Source organism: Crocodylus siamensis, chromosome 4, assembly GCF_052110815.1.
Source record: "Crocodylus siamensis isolate JL-2025a chromosome 4, ASM5211081v1, whole genome shotgun sequence".
NCBI classification, from domain to species: Eukaryota; Metazoa; Chordata; order Crocodylia; family Crocodylidae; genus Crocodylus; species Crocodylus siamensis.
Window position 1 is genome coordinate 118383784 of NC_143398.1, and position 24366 is coordinate 118408149.

Sequence of the window (24366 nt, forward strand, 5' to 3'; positions counted from 1 at the left end):
CATAGGCAGGCAAGGTTCTTTGAGTAGATTGTTATATCTTTTATTAGACCAACTGAGTAGCTGAGATATCACATCTACTCAAAGAACCTTGCCTGATTCAGGTATGGAAGGGGCCTTCTGGGCCCTTGAGTCCAGTCCCTTGTGTTAATCCAAGGAATTCCCAAAATTGTAATTTCAAACCCTAACTCACAACAAGGCCCAGTATCCAAAACATCAGAAAGACCCTATAAAATGCCACACCTCTAAGCAGGTAAGACAAAGACACTACCAATGCCCTGCCTTGCTGTAACAAAGAGGTAGTTGGCCAATATATGCTGAGAAAATCCCAGGAAAAGGATTGTACCCCTGTGCTACAGTTGTAGGCAAATTCTTCTACAAACTGTGCCAGCGTGAAGTAAGGGAAAAATATTTTCTGTCCCAAAATTTGGCTGCTGTTGTGATCCTGAGAACCTTGCTGGGAATCTCTGGCTTTTCTAAGTACTGGCAGGAGTCTCAGTAGGCCCCAGTCAATTCCTACTCCCCAAGACTTAGCTGTGGCTGGCATCCTAATGACCCAGAGGAAGGTGATAGCATTTACTGTCATGTCATTTCAATCTTCTGGGGGAAAAGCTGTGAAAAAGCTGCCAAAGTATCAAGATTACAGCAGCGGATGAACCATCATGCTTCCTGGAGGGGTACTACTTCTATTTACAAAAATACAAGTGCTATCCTGATGCAGAGTACATTAGTTTACTCCAGCCTAATAGGGATGCCAAGGTATTTACTTCAAAGTAAACGTTTTGTATAGACACACTCAGTGAATAACTACTTGCATCCATGAAAAAAGAGTTCTGATGTGTAACAGCAAAATGTAAAGTCAATCCTCTATCCAACATGAGTTCTGCTAGATACAAGCTGTGCATGATGACTCAAAGATCTCCAAATGTCACTTTTTGCAGTAGGCATAGTTTTCTGGAGCCATTAACAAAGCAAATAGAGTAGGTACATTTTAAATCAGAACACAATTATGGCTCCAAGCTAGCTGTCTAACCTATCTCACTGTGCTTGATAGCTGATTGTACGAATGATTTTTATCACTGAGGATATATTTGATTAAAAGCCAGCCTCTGTGTAAAACCTTCAGTTTAAATGGCCTTTCCCTGTCTAGTGTTAACAAAACTGGAGTCTGCTTCCAGCCTTGCCAGTATCACTTATCTAATCATTTCAGTACTCTCTGGGCAGCTAGTTATTCTACAGCCAATTCTTCCAAATTTCTAAAAAAGAAGAGTAAGATTGTGTGGTTTTGATGCTAAATTATGTTTGTGCAATTACTCTTATTTTTAATGAAAAGGGAAACAGCTGTTCTCATGAAGGTTAAGTGAGAAGAAATGTTGAACTTTGCTCTTTCCCTTCTTTCTAATCCAATTAAATACATACAACACAAACTGCATGGTAAAAAATCTAAGCTTCTGTAAGCTTCACCCATGACCTCTGCTATAACCCCAAGTGGCTGTTTTCTGCACTGTTTACCAGCTTTTTAGTCTTCATTGCAGATTTTTTTGCCTTTGGAAAATGTTGGCTGCATTTTTAGGGATTTAGGCATTTAAACACCTAAGTACTCTTGAGAATCTGGGCCTTTGTGTTTCAATGTGTCTGCATTCTTATGCTTTGTAAATATACTACATCAGTACGGCAATGACCTAAGTGACCCAATGGACATTTTCAGTCTCACATCTGGGACCAGAGACAGGTAAAATGGAATGGAAAGTGGAGGGAAGATCATGAAGTGTGGATAACTCAAACTTCTTTTTTTTTATTATGATATTTCTGATCTAACTATATGATCAATTCTCTCCTTCCCAGGATTTGAGTAACTCCATCTAGAGTTGGCTTCAAAGCATATTATATCCTGAAGGAATAGACGTGACTTGCCAGACCAGGAAGTGAAAGAGACAAAGTTCCACAAGGGCACTGAAAACATCTGAAATACCTCCACAGACCTTTTATAGTAACATTTACAGCACAGTTTTGCAGATCCAAGGCTCTGAAAGCTCCCTACTTGCAGCAGTGTAATTTCAGGAATAATAGGATGAAATCAATTGAGTTTTAGTAACATAAAATATTCAACAACAGAAGAATCAGGCTCAAGAAGTTTTGGATAATGTAAATTGTTGGATGGGTATCTCAGTCCAACCCTGCAAGGTTTGCCTGGCACACTTAATTTTCATATCTTTCATTTTGATAGAGGGTGGAGAGAAATAAGGAATCCCAAACCAAGCCAGTTTTTAATCAAGTCACTGCATGCTCTCCACTGCACCCTGCTATTTAGACAGAGAGTAAACAGTAAAATGGTGGAAAAAGAATGGAGGAAGACTCAATCTTGGGTCTTTATTCAGTTATCTAGACAGTTCCCAGTTACATTTAAAAAAGCAGGATTTTCCCTGAGCCTATGTGATCCATGTACACATGGAAGAATACAGTGCAATATGACAATGAAAAAAGACAATACATAAGCCCTTTACATAGGAGCCTATTCATTGATAATTTTGAGTCTTTGCTAAATCTCCTCCATCCAGTATTGTCCTCTTATGGGGATGCCCTTCTCAACATGACTTCCTGGGGCCACTTCATTTGTCTGAGTCAAGCAGCTGCAGTTTTCTAGTCGCCACTTTGAGTTCTGCTTATTCTCTTTTTTCATTTTTTTTTCCTTCTGGCTGGTAAGGATTCAATTTCCTGTTATATTTAAAGGTTATATTTCTGGAGAGAGATGATTAGATGGAGTGGTATAGTGATACCATGAATGTTTAGGAGGGATGTACTTGCTTGGCATGTGCTTGGCATGTAATTGCCCCTGTCACTCAGATAGAAGGAAACTGTATTGACAGACATTTTTTATGAGTCTGCAAGATACAGGAGATGGCGGGTGGGGGGGAGAGTAAAAACATAGAGGGCAGCTTTGTACCTCTTTGTGTTAGGTATTGTATGATCCTTTGTTACCAAGATGGATTACAGCTTCAAGGAATTTATTCAAGCCAGACCCTTGTGTAATGAGGCATTACTATGATCCCTATTGTATAGCTGGGGAACTTGGACACAAAGGGTACATCCAGATGTGCGTGGATGTTTGGTTCCCTGGGGAAAAGTACCAGTGGTGCACCTTGCATCACTGCTGCTTGTCCCCAGGGAATGCCTGTGCAATGCACACTTTGGCACATGGCAAGTTGCCCCGGGTGGGGTAGGGGAGGCTGAGGCCAGCACTGTGCTGGCCCCAGAAGCATGCTGTTACATTGTGGAGAACATTGACTTGTGCAGTATGCGGCAAACATGTTTGTGCCACCAAATAATGTATGACCGTGCTTGTCTGGATGTGCCCAGAGATGTTAACTAAGGTCCCACAAGATACTTGTAGAAAAGCGGATCTCCCAAGACCTGGTATCCAAAACCTTGAGTCATGTTTCTTCTTTGTGTGATTATGGGATCCAAGATGGCCTGCAATGTAAAGTAGAATGTTTAGGACATGCTGTTAGTTATGATCCCATTTCTGCAGACCTTGAGGTTGCTGCACAGCTCATCATCTGTGCATACTCGGAGAATTCCCTCTACTGTCCCTAATACATAGGAGCTTTGCATGGATCAGTATAAAGCAGTCTTCGGATGTTCTATGTAGTATCCATGTTTCTGCCTCAAGGCTGCTTAACTGTCTTCATGGCCCCTGCATTCTGCTATAATAGTGTAAGAATATCATATTGGAATGATGAACTCCTTGTAATGTACAGTCTTCACTTGACTAATGTAAGTCCAAAATATAATGCTGCTAGGAAAAGGTGAGGAGAAATATATGTGGAAGACAGTTGGCTAGGTGCTAAAGCAGAGGACTTAGGGGTTTTTTCCCCCTGACTTTCTGTTCAGGGGAACTCTTCAAGCCAGATGACACAATGGTGAGGTCTGGATTTGGTCCACAGGCTGGGATTGGGCACCCCTGATCCAGAGCAGTTCTAGGGATGCTCTAATTTTTACCTAGTAGCAAAAATGGTCTCTCAGCAAACTCTAAAATTTACAGCTGTAGATAGTTTAAGCCTACTTTTGCCATCTCCATCTTGGGTTCTGTAACAAACATAGCTCAGGAAAACAGGGAATCTGTGCCATACATGTACTTTTTAAAATAATAGTTACTGGTGTGAAGTATGGCTCTGAAAATCCTTGTATGTTAGGCTTGAGAAAAAGAAATCAAATTCAAAGATTGGACTGAATATCTGGCCAATCTACTCTTGCTCTGGTTGACCTGATTTTTTTACTTTTTCCTCTGTCTGGATGGCTGGAAGAGGTGCCTCTCAGTCATGCTAGGATGGGATTTCCTTGAGCTTCTGCTTGGTACAGCTCCAGAATGTAAAAGAGCCAGTGGGATAAAGAAGATGATGTCTTGGTCGTGTTGCTATTGGATACAAACTTCTTGACTGCCCTCCAAAATCCCTACTTTGAATTTTCAATATGGGAGAAAAAAAACAAGACATTGCATTAGCTGCCCAAGGCATTATAAAAGAGCTTCTGTTAACAGAATTGGGGAAGCAGGCAGAGTCAGTGATTTAAGGAATGATAAGCGTTAACTGTAAATATCCTTGCATATGTGTGCCTATGCATGTGTGTCCCTCAACCCATTTTGTTGAATTTCACAATATAATTTCATTTAAATAAGAGGGAAGCCATGTCTTGTTATAGAGAGAGCCAAAAAAAGAATACTTTCTTTGTTTGAAAACTGTAGCAGATGTCTGTGGCAATAAAAAGGCAATTATACTCGTATTATCATGAGAATTTCCAGCAGGAAATCTTGACAAACTCAGAGTTTACTTAACTGAGATAAATACAGTAGATAAATAGCAAACTGAATTTAGTTTACTCATGTACACAGGTGTAGAACACATTTCCTCAAGCCATGATTCACAGCCATAACCTTTCCTCATCACAGGCACAGCAAGATCTATCAGTAGGAGAAATTTGCTAAAGCAGCAAAGTTCAGCCATAGAGCCAAAGTTGCTCAAAGTCCTGTGGAATTTTTATCTGATGAACTGCTTTGGGCCTTTTCTTAATTACTAGAAATGACAAAAGGAGAAAATAAAGGGCCCAATTCCTTTTTCATTACAGCCCTTTGGAGGATGGAACTGTTCCCTGAGAAATAGATAGGATGTCCTCAGTTGACACAGGGTCAGTCAAAAGGCTGTATTTCAATTTTTCTCTTCTCTGTTCTTCCAGTGAGGCTTTTGCAACAAGAGGGAAAGAAACTCTGAGGCAGTTCTATTTTATACTGGGAGCCACAGAGAGGTGATAATTTGGCCCAGGGGTGGCTTGAAGTGAAATAAAATAAATAAGGGATAAAAAACCATGAAAATTCCAGATACTTCTGCTTTAGGAGTACAAACGTCATCAATAATTCAGGTATGATTTATTCCACTTTTTGCCTAGGCTGGGGGCAAGTTCTCTGCTTGCCATTTTAACCAGTCAAGTAACATGGATTTTCATGATTTCATAGCCACATTTTCCTTAAAGTTATTCCCTGAGGCCCCTATCAGGTTAACTAGATTGCTTGATGGAATCTGACAATTTTTATCCAGATATGCATGGCAGGACTTGGAATTTTGGGGACTGGGAAAAAAATTCTTCAGACCCTACCATATGATTACTAGCATGGGTACCTGGGATAAGGGAGCTTCATCCCAGGTTCCCCAGGCCCACATACACTGTACTTCCCACAGTGTCCTTTCATCTTGTTAGCATGTGGGGAGTCTAGGATTGGAGACTGGCTCCCCAGCCTCAATCTCCTCATGCACCAACATATTTAAAGTGTAGGGGGGAACAGCCCTGCACCAGAGTGTGGCTCCCTCAATGCCCTTTAAACTAACTAAAATACATGCCACACATTCAAATTAAAGTGTTATTCAAATATTAAACCTGAAACATCTTTGTGACTGGTTTGCCATTTTATTGCATGATAAATTGCTGGCATGTGTGGTATGTTACAATTTAATGTAATATTACATTAAAAGCAACATCTGCCAGGGGTCATAAAAGCATATTCAGCTAAGCCCTGTTTACCTTTAAGGAGTCATATGAACATAACTGAGAGCTGAATTTGCCTCAGCCTGAAGAGTTTTACTTGCAAAGGAAGTTTTAGTCCTTGATTACCTAGCTCCTCCTCCTAACTTTGAGTAGGGCTTCAGAAATACTTTTACTGCTTACTGATTATGCTGTGTGTGTGATGTGGATTATTTACCCTCTGGGTGAATTGACAGCATAAAAAACATTCCATTTAGGACTATCACTGAATTATTAAATAATAGCTGAATTATTATAATAGCCGAATACAGCTAAATTATTAAATGAAGGACTGGAGATGCATAGCCACTCTCCCTCTACTTGGCTATCTTCTCTTAGATCAAATGGTGTTCTAAATGTAAAGACTTTTTGTTTAGAAAGGCAAGGCTATTTCACTACAACTTAAAAGCTATAGTACTTTAATAAAATATGCACTGTTGAATAGCTTGTTCTGTCAACAACTTAATCCTAGATAAAATATAGCATGCTTGCTGTTTGAAAAGACTGCAGTGAAACCATTGTTGCAATAAGCTAGGCTTGAGAGATTTAAGGCATTATCCGCCAGTTTTTATGCTGTTCTAGAAGTATAAATATATCTGCAAACCTGTGCCCTAGATCCCAAGTTGCTGTTCAGTACAGGACAGTACCATTCAAAACGAGTATGTGCAAAGATTTTAAGACGTCTCTACATTTCCTCTGTTATTCTAGAGATACCTCATTATTAGATACAGTATACATCAGACGCTGAAGCTGAAGTGTAGGTCTGTCTTACGCCAACTGTCCATGGCTCCAGAGTGCTATTTCCGCACTCGTGCATTGTTAGGGATGTGTTGCATCCATTTTCTTCATCTGCTGTTAGGAAAAGAAGTGTCATCAGAACCTCACCAGCATTCTCACATCAACTGACGATTCTTCCATGCAGTAGAATTATAAAGTGGCCACATAAATCAACATTTGTGGCACACTGCAGAATCTACCCTTGTCAGCAGAGGATTGAAAAACCACCTTGAATGCTAGTATTGGTTTAATTTCTCTGTCCTATTGTTTTCTGCTCAGATATTCTCCATCTTTAAATAGCTATGCACAGTGAACCTAACTCTGTCTTTGTTCTCACCCCCTGCAATCCCATTAAAGTCAACAGAATCTCATGAGCTTTAAGTTATGGCCAGTATTTGAGTCTCTGTCTCTTGAAAGCAAAATAATGGAGCTGGGTGAATATAAATACTTCACAGAAAGTAAATTTCAAACATATCTGCATGAATACTTATGCAAAGTAGACCCTAAATTCACATACTGAAGTATTTTCGCTGGGAGAATTCACTACAACATTTATGCTCATCCAGTTAGAGCAGTGATTCTTAACCAGGGTGATGCATCACCCTTGGGTGCCTTGAAATCCTTTCAGGATTGCCACAGGGTGATACACAATGTTGGCATGGTTTGGTGTGCAGATATGATTCATAAGATAAACCCAGATATTTCAAATAGAAATCCATGGTTTAAAGAACATACAGACCTGCTGTGGTCTTTTTGAGTTCTGTGCAACAGAAGAATTTCTCTATTATTTTTTTATAGTAAAAAATGAGTGAAAACTAAGAGCTAACATCTTCCAAGGGTGCCTTGAGTCTAATGAGGGGCACCTTGAGCTTAAGTAGAGGTGCCTCTCTAAAAAGGTTGAGAAACATTGAGTTACAGAAAACAAATGATAAGTTGTCACATATGCAACCAGCTACAACTAACTGTACCAATTGGATCATGCTCATGACAAATTGTTCATGTTTGACTGATAGAGGTAAAAGAAAAATGTAAAAAAGGAAAAAAAAAACTTCACTCAACTCAAACAGTAAATATACTGAAGAACATAACATCTATGCATGGATATTCCATAAACAAAAGGTAAAAAAGGTCTAATGTTAGATAAATTATTCATAATTAAGTGTTCCATGACTCTACTGAAAATAATTCATTGCGAGTACTCTTTCCTCTGGACATAAGTTTACTTAATTTAACCTTTTTTTAAAAAAAAAGTGGAACAGGTTGGGTGAAAGTTATTCATCTAAATAAACTGAGGGCAGTGCACACCCTGTACCAGCCCCAAGGGAATGGTTTATACAGCGTGCAGTGTATGGGCTGGACTCAGCGCCACAACCACTCCAACAAGGGGTTGGTTCCAGTCTAGCCCAGACTGACTTGGGGACACTCATCTGGCCTGTGGGACCAGATGAGTTTGACACCCCTGGTATAGACACTGATATAAAATATATACAATAGCAAATTGGAGGTGGGTAGATTGGACAGTCAGAGTCCTTCAGCTCTGTTCTAATGGCATCACCTCTAGTATAACTATGCTGTTTTGGCTGTGCTGCTGAGGCTTTTCATAAGAGTGACATCACCAATTGTGAACATGGATCACATATTAGACACTGCTCCATGACTTAATTTTACATAGATCTGATAAAACCATGTGCCAAATTAGACAGTATTACATTTTACATTATTTAGCTAGTATACTTCTCCTTATTCTTCTCCACAAAAATCTATCAATACTTTTTCCTCTTCAAATATACACAGCAATTTCATGCTCAGATCTTCTTAAAAAATCTAATGGTTTATAGATTCATAGACTCATAGATTGTTAAGGGCTAGAATGGACCTTGTAGATCATCATTCCTACACTAGGCAGGAAAAGAAAACTGGGGTCAACTGACCCCAGCAAGGTGACTGTCCAGTCTTCTTTTGAAGATTTCCATGGTAGGTGACTGCACCACCACTGGAGGGAGTTTATTCACAGTCTGGACACCCTGACTGTGAAGGAGTTTTTCCTGATATTAATCCTGAAGCAGCCTTCCAGGAGTTTGTATCCCTTGCTGCCCTGGTGAACAGCTATTCATTGAGTTCTTGAAGTATTCCCCTGATGTAGTGGGAAGCTGCTACCAAGTCCCCTCTCAGCCTTCTCTTCTGTAGGATGAAGAGGCCCAAGTCCCTCTGCCTCTCCTTGTACGGTTTGTCTTGCAAGTCTCTGATGATATAGGTGGCTCTTCTCTGGACCCGGTCAAGTTTTTCAACATCCTTATTGAAGTGCAGTGCCAAGAACTGGACACAGTACTCCAGCTGCAGTCTAACCAGTGCAGAGTACAGTGGGAGTATCACTTCTTTCGTTTTGCATGAGATGAAATGTTCAATGCATGCCAGCATGTTGTTTACCCTGCTGGCCACAGCATTGCATTGCCAGCTCATGTTCATGCAAAGGTCGATCACTACCCCTATGTCCCTTTTGACCGTGGTGCAAGTCAAATTGTTGCCACCAAGCCTGTGGGTATGTTGGGGATTGTTCACCCCTAGATGGAGCACCTTACACTTCTGAGTATTGAACTTCATCTGGTTCTGGTCCACCCAACTCTCCAGCCTGTCCAGGTCTGCCTGCATCTGCAACCTATCTTCTAGCATGGCCATGCTCCCCCATAACTTGGTGTTGTTCACGAACTTGGCCAATGAGCTTTTCACCCCCACATGCCAATCACTGATAAAGATGTGGAAAGCACCGGTCCAAGCACAAACCCCTGAGGAACACCACTGGCTACTTCTCATCAGGCCACACAGATCCATTCATGAGAAGTCACTGGGTCCTACCATGTAGCCAGTTTCCACCCACTGTTGAGCAGCTAAGCCCACAATCTTCCAATTTTTCCACAAGGATATCATGAGATACTAGATCAAAAGCCTTTTGGAAGTCTAGATATATAATGTCGACCTTCTCTCCTGTGTCCAGGTGGCAAGAGACCTGTTACTAGAGGAAGATGAGATTGGTAAGACAAGACCTACCTGCAATGAAGCCATGCTGGTTTTGGTTCAGAATCTTACCCGCAATGAGGGTATTGCACATAGATTCTTTAATGAGGTTTTTCAGGATTTTCCCTGGGATGGAGGTTAGGCTGATTGGCCTATAGTAGCCTGGGTCCTCCCTCTTCCCCTTTTTGAAGATGGGCACAATGTGAGCCCTCTTCCAATCCTGGGTCCTCCTGTGTGCCATGATCTCTCAAAGAGTTTTGCCAGGTGTTAGGGTAACTGTATTTAGATCTTGGGGAGCATTGGATTTGCAGCTGAATAAAGGCTTTAATCTGTGGCTTCAGTAAACCTGCTGACCACAAGGCAAAATGATATATTAAAAGTAACAATGTGAGATATGTAGGCAAGCAGTTTCCTAACAAGGTGATAGCATGCAGGATATATAAATCATTGTGTAAAAAGTAAGCAGGATGCAGACCAACAGCTATCACTAGGAGATAAAGCAGAAGCAAGACCTCGGAGATAGTGAAGAAATCAGCAAGAAATCACAAATGACCTAGAGAAGCTGGGTTCATGGTCTTACACTTGTACTCATAGCAAAAAGGCATGTAAATGAATGAAATGCATAGGTAATCCCATGTTAATGAAGTGAACAGTAAACAGAGGCAGGGCTTGAAATAGGAGAAATGGGTGGAACAAAGGAGGGGCAAAGGTAGAGTAAATGTTAAAGAGCATGAACCAAAGTGTATAAATGTGTAAAAAACTAATGTTCGTGGCAGCTCTCCGAACATTATTGTTGGAGCTGGCCTGAAGCTGGTTCCATTTTGAATAAAGCTGTTGCAAACAATATGTGCTGGTGTTTGCTCCCCATTTTCTCCCTGAGCAATTGCATCCCTGAGCAACTGGATCATTGTCTCCCTAGTCACTGGGTGCCACATGGAGTTGGGGTCTAACAACAGAGTTCTGCAATGACCTCAGCCAGCTCCATCAGCACTCTCGGGTGAAGTCCATCTGGTCCTGCTGACTTAAAAATGTCTAGCTTTTCTAGTTGGTTTTGCACGAGATCAGCATCCACAGTGGGAAGGCTATCATTCCCACCATGCCCCTGTGATCCTTATCATGCTTGTCTTCCCCCTAGTCCAGTGAAATACCAAAGCAAAGTGGGCATTTAGGAGTTCAGTTTTTCCTGAGTGTCCATTCCTGAGGTGTTAAGCAAAGGCCCCACATTTCCATTTGTTTTCCTTCTGCTCCCTACGTACCTAAAGAAGGACTTCTTATTGTCCTTGACTCCCTTGGCTAACTTAAACTCAGTCACCGCCTTAGCTTTCCTAACCATTTCCCTACAAGTGTAGACTACTATTGTATAGTCCTCCTTGATGGTTCTTTTCACCAGTCTTTCAAATCACATTACTTTCCAGTACCTGAGATACCATATACCTCTTATCTCCTGACACACCTTGTGTTACCATCCCCAGAACCTCATAAAGTCTCCTGAAGTTTGGTCACCACCCTAGCAATTCTTCAAAGAAATTAAGAGTACTACTCTAGATGACCATCTCAATTATTTTTTAATTCCACCATGCAAACCAATTGTCTTGTAGCCTCCAGCTGTGGAATGACAGGAGGGGTAAAGGAGGTGGACTGGAAAGATTTAGGAGGGGCAGGAGTCGGGCACAGTGAGTTTTGTGGTCAAGTCTTGCCTATGTGATATGATGGTCGAAATGGCCGAAACCATTCTTAATGTATTCTCAGAAGTCTATGGAGTATTGGCCTAACTCTAAACATCAGGAAAACTCAAGTCATATACCACCCTGCTCCAAATACAGAAACAATGCACCCCCCCCCAACACACACTCTCAATTCAAATCAACTAAGACTTGCTAGAGAATGTGGATCACTTCACCTATCTTGGAAGTCATCTTTCATCATAGGTAGACATCGACACGGAAATACAACGCTGCTTGAAATGTGCGAGAACAGCCTTCGGATGTCTGAGTAAGAGAGTCTTCTTAAATTATAACATCCTTGATAAAACAAAGCTCTTGGTTTATTGAGCCTTTGTCATTCCAGCTCTGCTGTATGGTTTCAAAACTTGGACCACATACAGAAGTGCTTGGAAAAGTATCACAAGATCCTTCAGATTAGCTAAGAGGGTAGACTCACAAACATCAGCATCTTGGCCAAAGAAAATTCCAACAGCATTGAGGCCATAATAATCCAAAACCAACTTCACTGGGCAGGTCATGTTGTTCACATGCCTGACTCCCACCTTCCAAAGAGAATCTTCTTCTCACAGCTGAAAGAAGGTCAGCGAAATAGCAGGCAAAGAAAGTGCTTCAAAGACACCCTGAAGGCAAACATGAAGAGGTGTAATATCAACATCAACACTTGGGAGACCCTTGGGATGCCCTTGTTCACGACCAAACAAAATGGAGGAAGGCTCTTTGGGAGGGACCTCAACACTTTAAAACAGCTCATCAACAGGCAGAAGAGGAAACAAGGATCAGGCAAAAAGAACATCAAAACATCCAATGCAGCTACACAGTGTCAATCCCGCCTGGAAACACCTGTCCACTGCAACAAGACATGTGGATCTAGAATTGGACTGTGGACTCACTATTAAGATCCTTGGAAGACAAGTGTACTCGTTCGAGAGTGATCTCCCATCATGTGACACAATGTGTATATTTCTATTTGGAAGTACACTGGATTTTTAATGGTTGAAAAATGTCTGTATCCTATCAGCAATGTCCACACCCATTTCACCAGGTTTGCTATTGATTATGTATCTGTACTTAGGAAAGTACTAAGGAGACAGATAGAGGATCCATTATTAGTATGAATGCTGAATTAAAATCCTCCCCAAACCAATGTGATATCCTTAAATTAATCTTGCTCTTTTTATGCTGCTTCAAGCCACTGTTTTGTCCAATTTTCTGACAGGTATAGGATACCAGTAATATGGATATATACTAGCACTGTATAGTCAAACCATTAATATGCTATAAAATTACAGAGAAGTATAACTGTCATTAATTCATGGACAGCAATTTAATAGGAGTTATGTGGAGGGTTAATCCATGTATTTTATACAGTATCAAACAAAAATGGGTTTATGATATAGTTGACAAAGCATTTCTCCATTCTTAAAAAATAGGCCACTTAAGACTCAAAGTTTGTTGCAGATGAATTCAAAATAATGATGGTCAAGAGACAAAGGGCACATCTACATGTGCCAATTTAAGGTTCTTTAGACATTATTAAGGCACATTAAGGATGGAAGTCTACACATTCATGCCCTTAATACACCTTAAAATGGTGATTTTAGGCTATTCACACCTAAATTTGATACCTGCAAAAGCAAGTATCAAATTTATGCATGAATAGCTAAAGCACCTTAACTCATATGTAGATGCACTAAGGCTTATTAACACTTTGTGTGCTGAATGACTTGGAACTACTTGAGTCTCAAGTCAGTCCGCACATCATGTTAATCTTCCTTAGTGCAGATGCATACCTAACTCAGCTTATTGCGCATTAGGCAAATGTGCATTAAGTTTAGGTGTGCATAACAAGATGTGTACACACATCCAAAGAGAACTAAAATGAAATAAAAAGGCAGAGAGACTTTCACAGCAATCACAGGTGTGATTGTATCATGAGGTAGCAGACATGCGCACACACAAACATTAATTTACCTAGCTCAGGTAACAAAAGCAAATGATAGCATTTCTTTGTGGGCTAATAACACTGGGCACATCTACACATGGACTTTAATGTGCAGTAGCCTATTTTACTGTGCATTAAAGCATCACATAAAAAACAGATTATTATGCTAATACGCAATAAAACCAGCTACTGTACATTAAACATCACCTAAAAACCATGCACAGTCATTACTGCTTATTAAGGCAACTATACTGTAATCACCCCAATACTAGTTTTACATAAGTATAATACTTACGTAAGTGAGGCAAGTGAGACAATCAGGGCAAGTCAGAAGAGTCAGTAATACTGATGATATTGCATTTTCAAGCCCTACAACATGAGGTCCTACAGAAATATAGTGACATATTAACCCAGATCCTTAACTGAATTATCAACTGGCACAGGCAAAGAAGGATTTAAGATGCTTGCATATTCCTCTGAACACTCAAAGCTGCTCTAGAATAGATCTACTGCCCCAAAGTAGGTCTAATCTATGAAACCAGAGATCACTGCAGTTCAGGACAATTGTGGAATTCCCCCTTATGCCAGGTGGCATTTGGGACAAGACAATGTAGATGCTAACTGGCCACCAGTGATAACACATGGCATCTGTATTCCCCCAAACTGGATAAAGCATAGGAAAAGTTGTGTTTAGTCATTGCAGAGGAGTAGCTCATTTAGTGAAAAGACAGATTTTACAGTACAGAGAACCTCCCTAAAGATAGTTACATAGGTGCAAGATTCAAAGATCAAACCAGGGCCTTCTGAATTCTTGATAGAGTTAGACAAAACAGCAGCAATGCCAGGCAAGTAAGTCAGGGAACAGATTGTAAAAACATGTTTAATTTTAATTTACTTCCTTTATTGTTTGCAGAAGAAATAATCTGTACAGGCTAAAACTCCATAAGTGGTAATTTTCAGTACATCACTGCTAATTAGCAAATGCATTACAAAGCTAATTCAATCTGTTAAAAAAACGATTATTTATGAAGTGATCAACTAGGAATGAGGCTATTGCCATGTCTTCATTTTGCTGGTGAAGCACACAATGTGCTTGTTTTACTTCTTTTGTGTGCTTGTTTTGAATTCTCTAACTGGCTTTTTCCATAGATATCATTTGCTCTGGCCTCTGGTTTAGTACTGTATGTATTTAAATACAAGACAAACCTAATTATAAGATGATGCCTCAAATAATTCAATTCTATATATGGAAAAATTTATAAATTTGATATAATTTTCCAGGTATGGAATCTAATTATTGGAGACTTGTCTTGAATTTGCCAACCTTCTGCTACTACATCAGGGAAAATAAATCGGGGGGGGGAGGGCGGTCAAGTAGCCCATGTGCCTTCTGTCCCCATCAACTTCCCCCCCTTGCAGTCCCTTCCCTGAAGTGAAGAAGAAATTTGAAAAAACTGACCTTTAAATAAACATGGTTGTAACAATTTGTATATAGCACCCTTAGACTTTATTCACCCAGAAATGTTGTTTTTTACCTTTTTTGAAACTGTTGCAAATTTTAGCACAGGTGAACACACATTTAAGTAACACTTTAGCACCTGCTCAGAAAGAAAACTATGCAGAATATTAGTCCAAAGCCTTATGATTTCCCATATAGTTCATTGTGCTGGAACCTAACACAGTCAATGGTACTTCAAAACATGTTGACCCCACAGCTCAGCACTGCTCAGTATGTGTGTGTACTCCAGATACCCCTACAAAGGATCTATATACTAATTAGCACCCCCCACTCATGATTGGAACTGGGTGTCCTTGTCATGAGTCCTGTGATCCTCCAAAAATGTATATTCAGATGAGACACAGGGCAACCTGGTCTGCCTTCACCTCATGGAGTGAGGACAGAGCCACTCTACTCATGCAATAGGCTGAGAAAGGAGCCAATAGAGAGATTTCAGTAAACTGTTTGGGGCCCTTTTTCATGATGTTTGCCAGTCATTTAAGGCTAGTGAAGAAAAATGAATCACTGGAAATGGGAAAGAAAGTCAGAACTCGGCTGTGGGAGTGAAGAGGAAGTTGAAACGTAGTCAGTGTAGGGGCTCACCATGACAGAAAAGAGTTGGCACTGAGGGGGACTGAGCAAACTGGGTGCTACCATGTATTTTATTCAGAGAGATTGCATTTATCTGTCTGGCCTTTGGGTTTATAGTCACACTCAGTGTTGACTGCGTTTGATCAACTTCATAGTTGGTTTCTATTAACAAGCACATACTGCTTTTAGCATAAGTTCAAAGATAGGCAATGTATTTAATGTGGTTTCCTTGTATGTGACCATAATATGGGGGACATATTTCCCATGTTGCTTGGGGAGAACAACCTCACCTTATATTTGAGTAAATATAGTATTACTGAAACAGCATTCACTGTAAGAAACCAAAAACAAACATAAAGTCCCAAGAGAAACAAGTCTATTTAAACTTCAGATAATAAAAGACTTTTCATTGTCACCTACAAATGTCGGGGAAAAGATCTTTTTCACCCTTTTCTCTAAAAAGATTGAATAAAGTCCATCAAGTCAAATTAACTTTATGGGATCCATTTTGCCCCATGTAACCAATAGATTAAGAGCTTTGTCTATTGGTGAGGCTTCTTTAGCAAAGCACTTAACTGTAGGCCACATTCAATAAAGCTCTTAAGCATATTGTTTAAGCACCACAGACCACACAGTTGTGAAGTGCTTTGCTGAACTGGAGCCTTGTGAAGGAGACTGAGCTAATATTCATTCTGTTCCTTAATTCTAGTCCCAGTTGTCTCACTTTTCACCTTAGCAAAGTCACATTAACCCCTATGGGCCTCAGTATATACTTTTAATGTCATGCTTATCATATATCCCAAAGAGAGCTGCTAATACAGTTTCTTTGACTGACTTGCACTTTAAAGTTTTTCCAACCTCCTTTCTTCCTCAACTGAGTGACTGCTACATGTTTTATCTTCAGTATCTTAAAAACAAATTTGATTTTGATCCAAGTATCTGTTTAAGATGTTTCTAGAGGCTCCATCTTTTATGCTACTTTATGGTGGAGGTATATACCAATCAATAAGTGCTTTTTTATATTAAAAAATAAAATCTTTGTTCCTGTTTCTGCCTTAAGCAGAGAGATTCTATCTACTCTTAAAAACAAAAAACAAATACACTACAGAGATGGCACAGTGCATAGTTATTTCATTTGGTACAGGTGTGCCTGATGAAATAACTTAATGCCCTCTCTACTGTATTTTGCTAGTTGTTCAAATATTTAGTGTGCTTATTCAGAGACAAAGTTATACAGGGGCATGACTTTTGCAGAATTAGAGCTCCATTTATTTCTTTCATATAAAAACCCTGCTTAATTCCAGAAATTACACAGTGCCTGAAAAAACTAATTGCACCTAATCATAACATTCTGTCCATTTGGTCAACATTTTGTCTCTTGTTTTTTTCCAGCTGTATTGACCCGTCTTCAGAAAGATTCCTTCTAATTTCATCTTTGTAAGGCAGCAGAAAAATCAAATCTTGTAAACTTAAAACTGTAGCTGGAGAAGACGTCTGTTAAGACTTTTAACATTCTAAGTTGCTTTCAGAACAGATTGCATCAGCTAGTTGATGAAACTTGAGCTAATTACACTAATGTTGACAAATGCACTGGCACAAAAAACAAATGTCACATTTAAAAAAAAATTGCACCTCTTCAAGAGATGCTAAATAGATTCAGTGATTTGTGGGTGTAGTAGAGCTATTTATGTAAAGGCGGCTCTAGGGGAGAAAAACAAAACAAACATTACTGTTTTTAACATAAAAAGTATGCAACATTGTCTACCACTGGTCATTTTCAACATGCTAACAAAAATGTGTAAGATTTTAGAACATGGGAAAAACTTATTTGGCAAGGATGAAGGTCATTCAAGAGGACAAGGAAGGGACTAATTTCAGTGGTTCTGCTGTGTTTGGAAACAGCAAATTGTTCATATGATACCAGAGTGAGTCTGCACAAACTCCCCAGCTCACAATGGAGCACTTATCCCAGCACACAGTATAGAGGGATTTGGGAGCTGCGCTGGAAGAATGATGTCCTAATCACTGAGTGCACATTTACGGGAACAACAGGTTCATACAGTTTCGCATTCCCTTCTCAGTTAAACTAATATAAATCAGAACTTCTTTGAATTCCATAATGCTACTTAGGAAGAGAGAAGGATATTTATGGGTGATGTCTTTTGCTGGACCAACTGTATATTTGGGAGGGGCTAACTGAGCTTTTGGGAGCCATTGTACTCTTTCTCAGGAGAAGGAAGGACCTGAGGAAGGATATATTGGTACTCAAAGTTCATCTGTGTCCCTCCCAAATATACAGTTGGTCCAGCAAAAGACATCACCCATAAATATCCTTGTGGCTTGCTAAGTAGCATGAAACAAGGATATTTGTCTCATAGTTTTCTTGAACCTGTCTTGTAGTTTTCTTGAACCATCACAGCTTCAGCATCAACCCAAAACTACTACATAATGCTATTTAGGCACAAGTGAGGCACATCCACACATGCAATTAGTGCGCATCAATAAACTCCAGAGCTTATTGCTCCAGAGTTTTTTGCTCCTTAGCACACTGTTTGAACATATGAGCAGGAGCAATTAACTCTAGAGTAATCAGGTCTGGAGTTTATTCATGTGCAACACATGGAGCCAAGTTGGAGCCAGCCTAGGGCTGCTTCAATCTGGTCAATGAGCTGCTAAGGGGCTGGATGGACCACCAAGGTGCTTCAGCATGGGGCTAGCAAGCAAGCAGCCCTGTCAGCATCTATACATATGCTGCTGCACATGAAAAAACTCTGCAGCAGAGTAGTATTTGTATTTACAAGTACTACCCTGATGCAGTTTATTAATTTCCTGCGCTCTAATAGGGGTGCATGTGTAGATGCTGAATTGTTTACTGTGGAGCTAATTAGTCAGCTCCTCAGTAAACGTTTCATATAGATGCACCCATGAAGATCTGTTTCAAGGAATAGGTAAGAGTAGGAGTGAAAAGCCAGTCAATTGACCAGTTAAATATTGTAAATTGACTGCATTTTTGACTGGTCAAAGATTATAGCAGTTTTACAAAAAACGCACCCCAAAACACAAAAAAAACCCCCTACTTTTTTGCAGTTTTCTTCACAGAAATATGATTTGTTTTTGTTTTTTGACATATTTCTTCATGAAAAAATTGTGTTTTTCTGTGTATGATTTGGATTTATTGCCTTTTTAAACAGTTTTTGACCAATATTTGACCAGTCAATTGACCAAACTTTATTTGACCAATCAAATACCTAACCCTAGGTAAAAGTATCTGCCAGCAAAGAGCACATATGAGTTGCCCATAAATTAATCCAATATTTCAGCACCATACAAATCCTCATGCTCACATATTTGCTATACTTTAAACCTAGCAAAGCTTCACTACATTCCATAACTTTATATCTTGAAGTGAGTGTCTATTTGGTCCTTTATTCTTAAACAAAAATCTTTAAGACTTAAAAAATATATTGATAAACTAAGAAGTAGTGTCAAGCTGTAAATGCAGAGACATTTTAAATGAAAATTTTACCCAAAGCAAAAGTTGAAAAATATAGATATGCCCATTTTTGGTAATCCTGACAACCTTAACTCTGCCCAAGCTATATTAGACAAAGAGCAATAAAATGTTATCCACTAATTACTGCACACATTAAGTTTTAATATATATATTTCTCAATGCAAATTTTGCTACTCTGAGGCATGAAGGCTCCTCCTTATTGAAAGACTTACTATACCTTAGAGAGAAACATTCTTTTCTTTTTTTTTTACTACTCCAGGATTTACTTAATAGTTTTGACCTTTCAGCCAATTGTCCTTATCCATCATTAGAGTGCATGATCAATCATTTTATTCTCCATCATGTATAAAATATGTATTAGCAATGGAGAAAAGGTTTATGCACTATTGTCTCTCAAGAGAATTTCATTGAGACAGTTTGCAATTAATTAGGCAAGAAAGCAAAATTTTGTTTTGAATTACACTGGGGTAAAAATCCAAACTAACTGATTACAACTGAGTTTCTTTTGGTTCTACACTGGTATTGAAAAGGATAGGGGATTGATTCAAATGTATTTTGATTGCTTATACATTATTAAGTGGGCTTCAGTGTTCTGGGCACCCTGGCCAATGTTCTAAAAGTACACAAAAGAAAAAACAGTGGGCTTCACTATGATTATTCTGAAGTGCTTGAGAAATAAAAATAGCTTTAATAGAAATTGACCTCCCACTCAGATAAAAGAATCATCTAATAGCTCAGAACTCAGGACAAAGGTCTAATTTGGTGCTCTGCTTCAAGCTGTGTGACATTTAGGGCGCATCTACATATCATCCTGGCTAGGGACAGACATTACACATAAACTAGTTTAAGTGATCAGGAATTGATTTAAATCTGTATCAACAGATGTTCAGTGCACATAAACCAGTTTGAAAATGGCTTAAACTGGTTTAGATAAACCTGAATGTAGTTGAATGTAGTCTCAGACTTAACTGATTTGGGTCAAATAGTTTATGCAATGTTGCATCGCATAAACCCAGACCCCTTGTTGCATGCTCCTCATTTTAAACGATTAGATTTCAACATTTACTTCCAAAAGAAAGTAATAAAGCATGGCACCATAGCAACGTCACCATATGGCTTTGTGTAGATGTTCCCAAAGGTAACATTTTAGGAAACAGCTAAGTGATTTAGGGGCTTAAATTCTATTTTTTTTTTTAAGTTCCTTGGAGCTGGTAATTGTATGAGGTTCAGGATCCAAATTACCTAAGTAACTTGTGAGAATGGAACATAGGCTCCTAAAGTACTTGTGTTCTTGAAAAGTTCATCCTCTGTTTCTTTTTTGCCTCAGTTCCTCTGAAATGAAGATAATATCATCTCCCTGCCTCACAGGCAAGCTAAGATGAATAAACTGAAGGTTGAAAGGCACTTAGTACAAAAATGGCAATATATAAAATACCTTTAGAAGGAATAGGCAGACAGATACACAACTTAAAAATGCAAACGTTAGGACTAAGCTCAGAAATGTCAACTGTAAATTTAAAGAAGAAAATTTCTTGAAACAAAAATGTAAGGTTTTATTAAGGTACCAGATGTAACCATAAATGCTATGCTGCAAAATAACAGAAACCCTCCAAAAATGCATATTCTGCATAAGAAGGAAACAACCAAGTCATATTGTTATCTGAAACAAAGCACTTCCCCCAACATTTGTGAGTGACAATGAAAAGTTCTGCATCACCTGAAATTTAAATAGCGTTTTCTCTTGGCTTTGCTGTTTTTTGTGTTATTGGGGTGGGTTTTTTGGTTTTTTGGTTTTTTGGAGGGGGGTTGTAATCAAAATTGTACAGTTGACAATATTTTTATTATGCTAAACTGGTCAGCCGTTTCAGGGGATGGAGTATGTACTGGTTAGAAAGGTAAAATACACATACACAACTAAAGTTTGGATTTTGTAAGGCAAATTTTGCATAGCTCTGGCTCTAATTCTTTAAAATATACATGTATCTCTTTGATGTTGTAGGAGCAGGAGCCAGACATAATACTAGCAATGCAGTTGCTCTCTACCACTGAAGCCAATGAGCAGTAGAGGAACAGAGGAACATTCTTTGAAGTGCTGATATTGCGTTGGAACATCAGCACTTCAATAAGAATGTGCCATGTGCATGGGGTTGCAACTGAGGTGAGCTTAAAAGTCTAGAGAAGGGCAGGAGCTAGAAACTTTACATCCAGATTTGTGTCCAAATGCCCTTGAAGTTTAAACGTATGTATATTCAGGCTTCTTGGCTGGTGCAGCTATTGAAAGGGGAGAAGCATGATGATGAAATCCAAATCTAAACTTTCCTAAAGTCCAGGAAGATTTTGACCTCTATTTTCAGGTTACATTCAGCTCTGATTATTAGCTATTGCTTAAACTAATCACTAATACTTATTAATCTTTCATTAGTAGATCTAAAAGGATAAGTGAGAGCAGTGTCCTTAACCCTAGTGTCCTTAACCCTAGTATCCAGTAAGAAAACTGAGGCACAGAGTGGCAAAGTGACTTGCCCAAGGTCAGATAGGTCTAAAAACCAGGTCCCCTGCATACTGTCATTGATATGCCCAAGCCATTAAAAAGTTATATAGTATTGTGTGGCTGATAAACATTTTTATTTACCTCCAGGTCTCCAAAGGTGATTGCCCAGGGCACCAACCTCCTTGCTGAGCCTCTACTGAAGAACTCTCAGCTAGTGGTGCTGGCAAAGAAGGTGCCCTGGGTGTACCAGAGGATGGTTCTGGACAATATCACTCATACTGCAGACCTCCTGAGCTATGCCACAAAGGGATGGGCAGATCCCTTTGCACTGACCCAGTGCATAGAGCTGCCCCCACTGTGTGCTCCCCGCTGCTTATTCCAGGAGGTAAAGGCTGCCCTATTGCCCACTGCTCTCACCTGTAGTGACCAGGTCCTATGCAAGGACTGTCCCCCATCCAACCCTCCACCCAGTATCTCCCAGCCCTTGGGAGCTAGTCTTGGGACCACTGCCTTGGCAGGCCCCACAGAACTCCCTGTCCCACCATCTTAGCAGATTGGGGAATACCAAGATGGTCCACCACAAAACAGCCCACCACTGCCCGTTCTACATGCTTGTGCTCTGCATAATCCATCTTTGTATCCCACCCTGACAACAACTAGTAGGACACCCTAGGCAAGTGTGGGAGTGAGTGTCCCTGGTGGACAAACCTGTATTCCACCTTGATCCCACAAGCCTCCAGTGACCTCAGCCGGTGGTTCCTCCATGGAGAGGGTTTCCTCTGGCACACTTTACAGACACCTCCAACACCTACCCCTTTTGTCAGCAGAGGGAGACCCTGGTGCATGCCTATCCCAAGTGCACCAGTTTACAGTTCCTCTTCTGCCTCCTTCAGAGCCTCCTGCTGGGATTCTGGCTGCACTTCTTCCCGCACCTCCTGATCAACCTCCTGCTGGCTCTGGTCAAGCTGGCCATCTCCAAGGCCTGGAAGGAGGCTCTGGCCAGGGGGACATTGGGCAAGTATGGGGCTGTCCACTCACCTTTCTGGACAGAGTTACATTGGTCAGCATCCACAGGATCCTCAATTCATTTCGGGGACAGTGCTGGCAGGTGTGTCCTCCTTGGTATGCCCTTGTTATTAACATATGACTTCATCCCCTTCCTGTTTTCTCTTTAGTTGCCTCCCTTATTAAGCTAGGCTTATAGTAATTTGTGATGGGCCTAAGCCCATGATTTTTCAGCATATCAAATAGGCCTGTGTCACACAGTGGCATAGAGAAGATTCTTTAAAAGAGAGTGAACTGGGCATGACTGGATTTGGCAGGGGAGAGGAAAGGGGGAGGCAGGTTCCCTCTGTTCCTCTCTTACTTTCAGCCTCCAGCATTTAAGGTCTTAGAAGTTCTACTTCAGAGGCTCTACCCCTAACCCCCATGCTCAATAGCTATTGATGCCCCTTTCCTCCCTCTTTGAATGTGGCTAAACTGTCAGTTTCAACAACATCTGGTGGCCACAAGTTCCACACTTCAATTGCACTCAGTTTGAAAAAAATAACAACTTCCTTTTTTTAATGTTAAACTTACTACCTTCTAGCATCATTTTGTGAACCCTAGTTCTAGTATTTAAAACTAGCAGCTGTACCTAGTCTGTACCTAGCAGCTCTGGCTAGGCTGCCAGGAGTGGGGTTTTGATAATCAGCTGACTGTTAGCCCCAGCCTAGACAGGTCTTGGTCCGATTGTCAGCCCCACATACAGGTCTGTGGCACCTGGCTTTCAACTTGTTAGTGCTTGGAATTATGATCCTGGGCTACCCCTTATGGACAAATAGTAATGGCACACTTGAGATTTGATCCCCCAACATCAAAACCATGTCTCCTGATATGCACATAGGATTATACAATTGTTAGGATTGGGATCAAATCTTATCACACTATTAAATGAATGTGTGCCAAGGGCCTTGGACTGAAGTGTAGAATAAAGACCCTTGCAGAAGTGCATTTCCAAGAGAGCATTTCAGTGTGAAGTCTGGTCACATATGTCAGTGTCATACAGACCAGTAAGTCAGAAGGATTTAAAAGGTAAAGCTGAGTCATAAACCGGGTGAAGGAAAGAGTGTTAAAAGAACAGTTCCTTTACCTATGTGAATGAAAACCTAGTCAGTTATTAAAAGCAGAGCAATTTTAAATCTCTTGTTTGTGCTGCTTGTTTTCTTTCTGGGCTTTCTTACTTTAGAGAAGATTAGGTTCTTTCACTTTAATTTTGGATTGGTTTTATTTATGGTTTTCCACATCAGAAGAATGCTTTACTGCTTACTTTGCAAATACTGCTAGGGACAGCTTACATATTAAAGCATATATTCATCCTTTTTTTTTTAAATTAGTGTATTAAGATTGGTCTGGAATTGAAAGTTTATTTTAGAGCTAACTTTGGCCTTGCTGTGGCCACTTCAGAACAATATATTGAATCAGAAGTACAACAAATAAGAAGAAAGAGGTTACAGTTTATCTTAAAAATAACTTAAATATCTATACCCTTGTCTAAATTACTATACATCACTTAAGTCTTGTGTTCTAACCCAAATTGCTGAGTCTAAATGTATTTTATATGATTCTTTAATGTTAAGTGACAAGGAAAGTCAGTCACTTAAAAGCATTTGACATTCATAAGCAACTAAAGGACTTTCTATAATCTTCTATTTATTCATTCAATGGATTAGAAAAGCTATACTGCTTTATAATTTCCTCTTTTTCAGGATA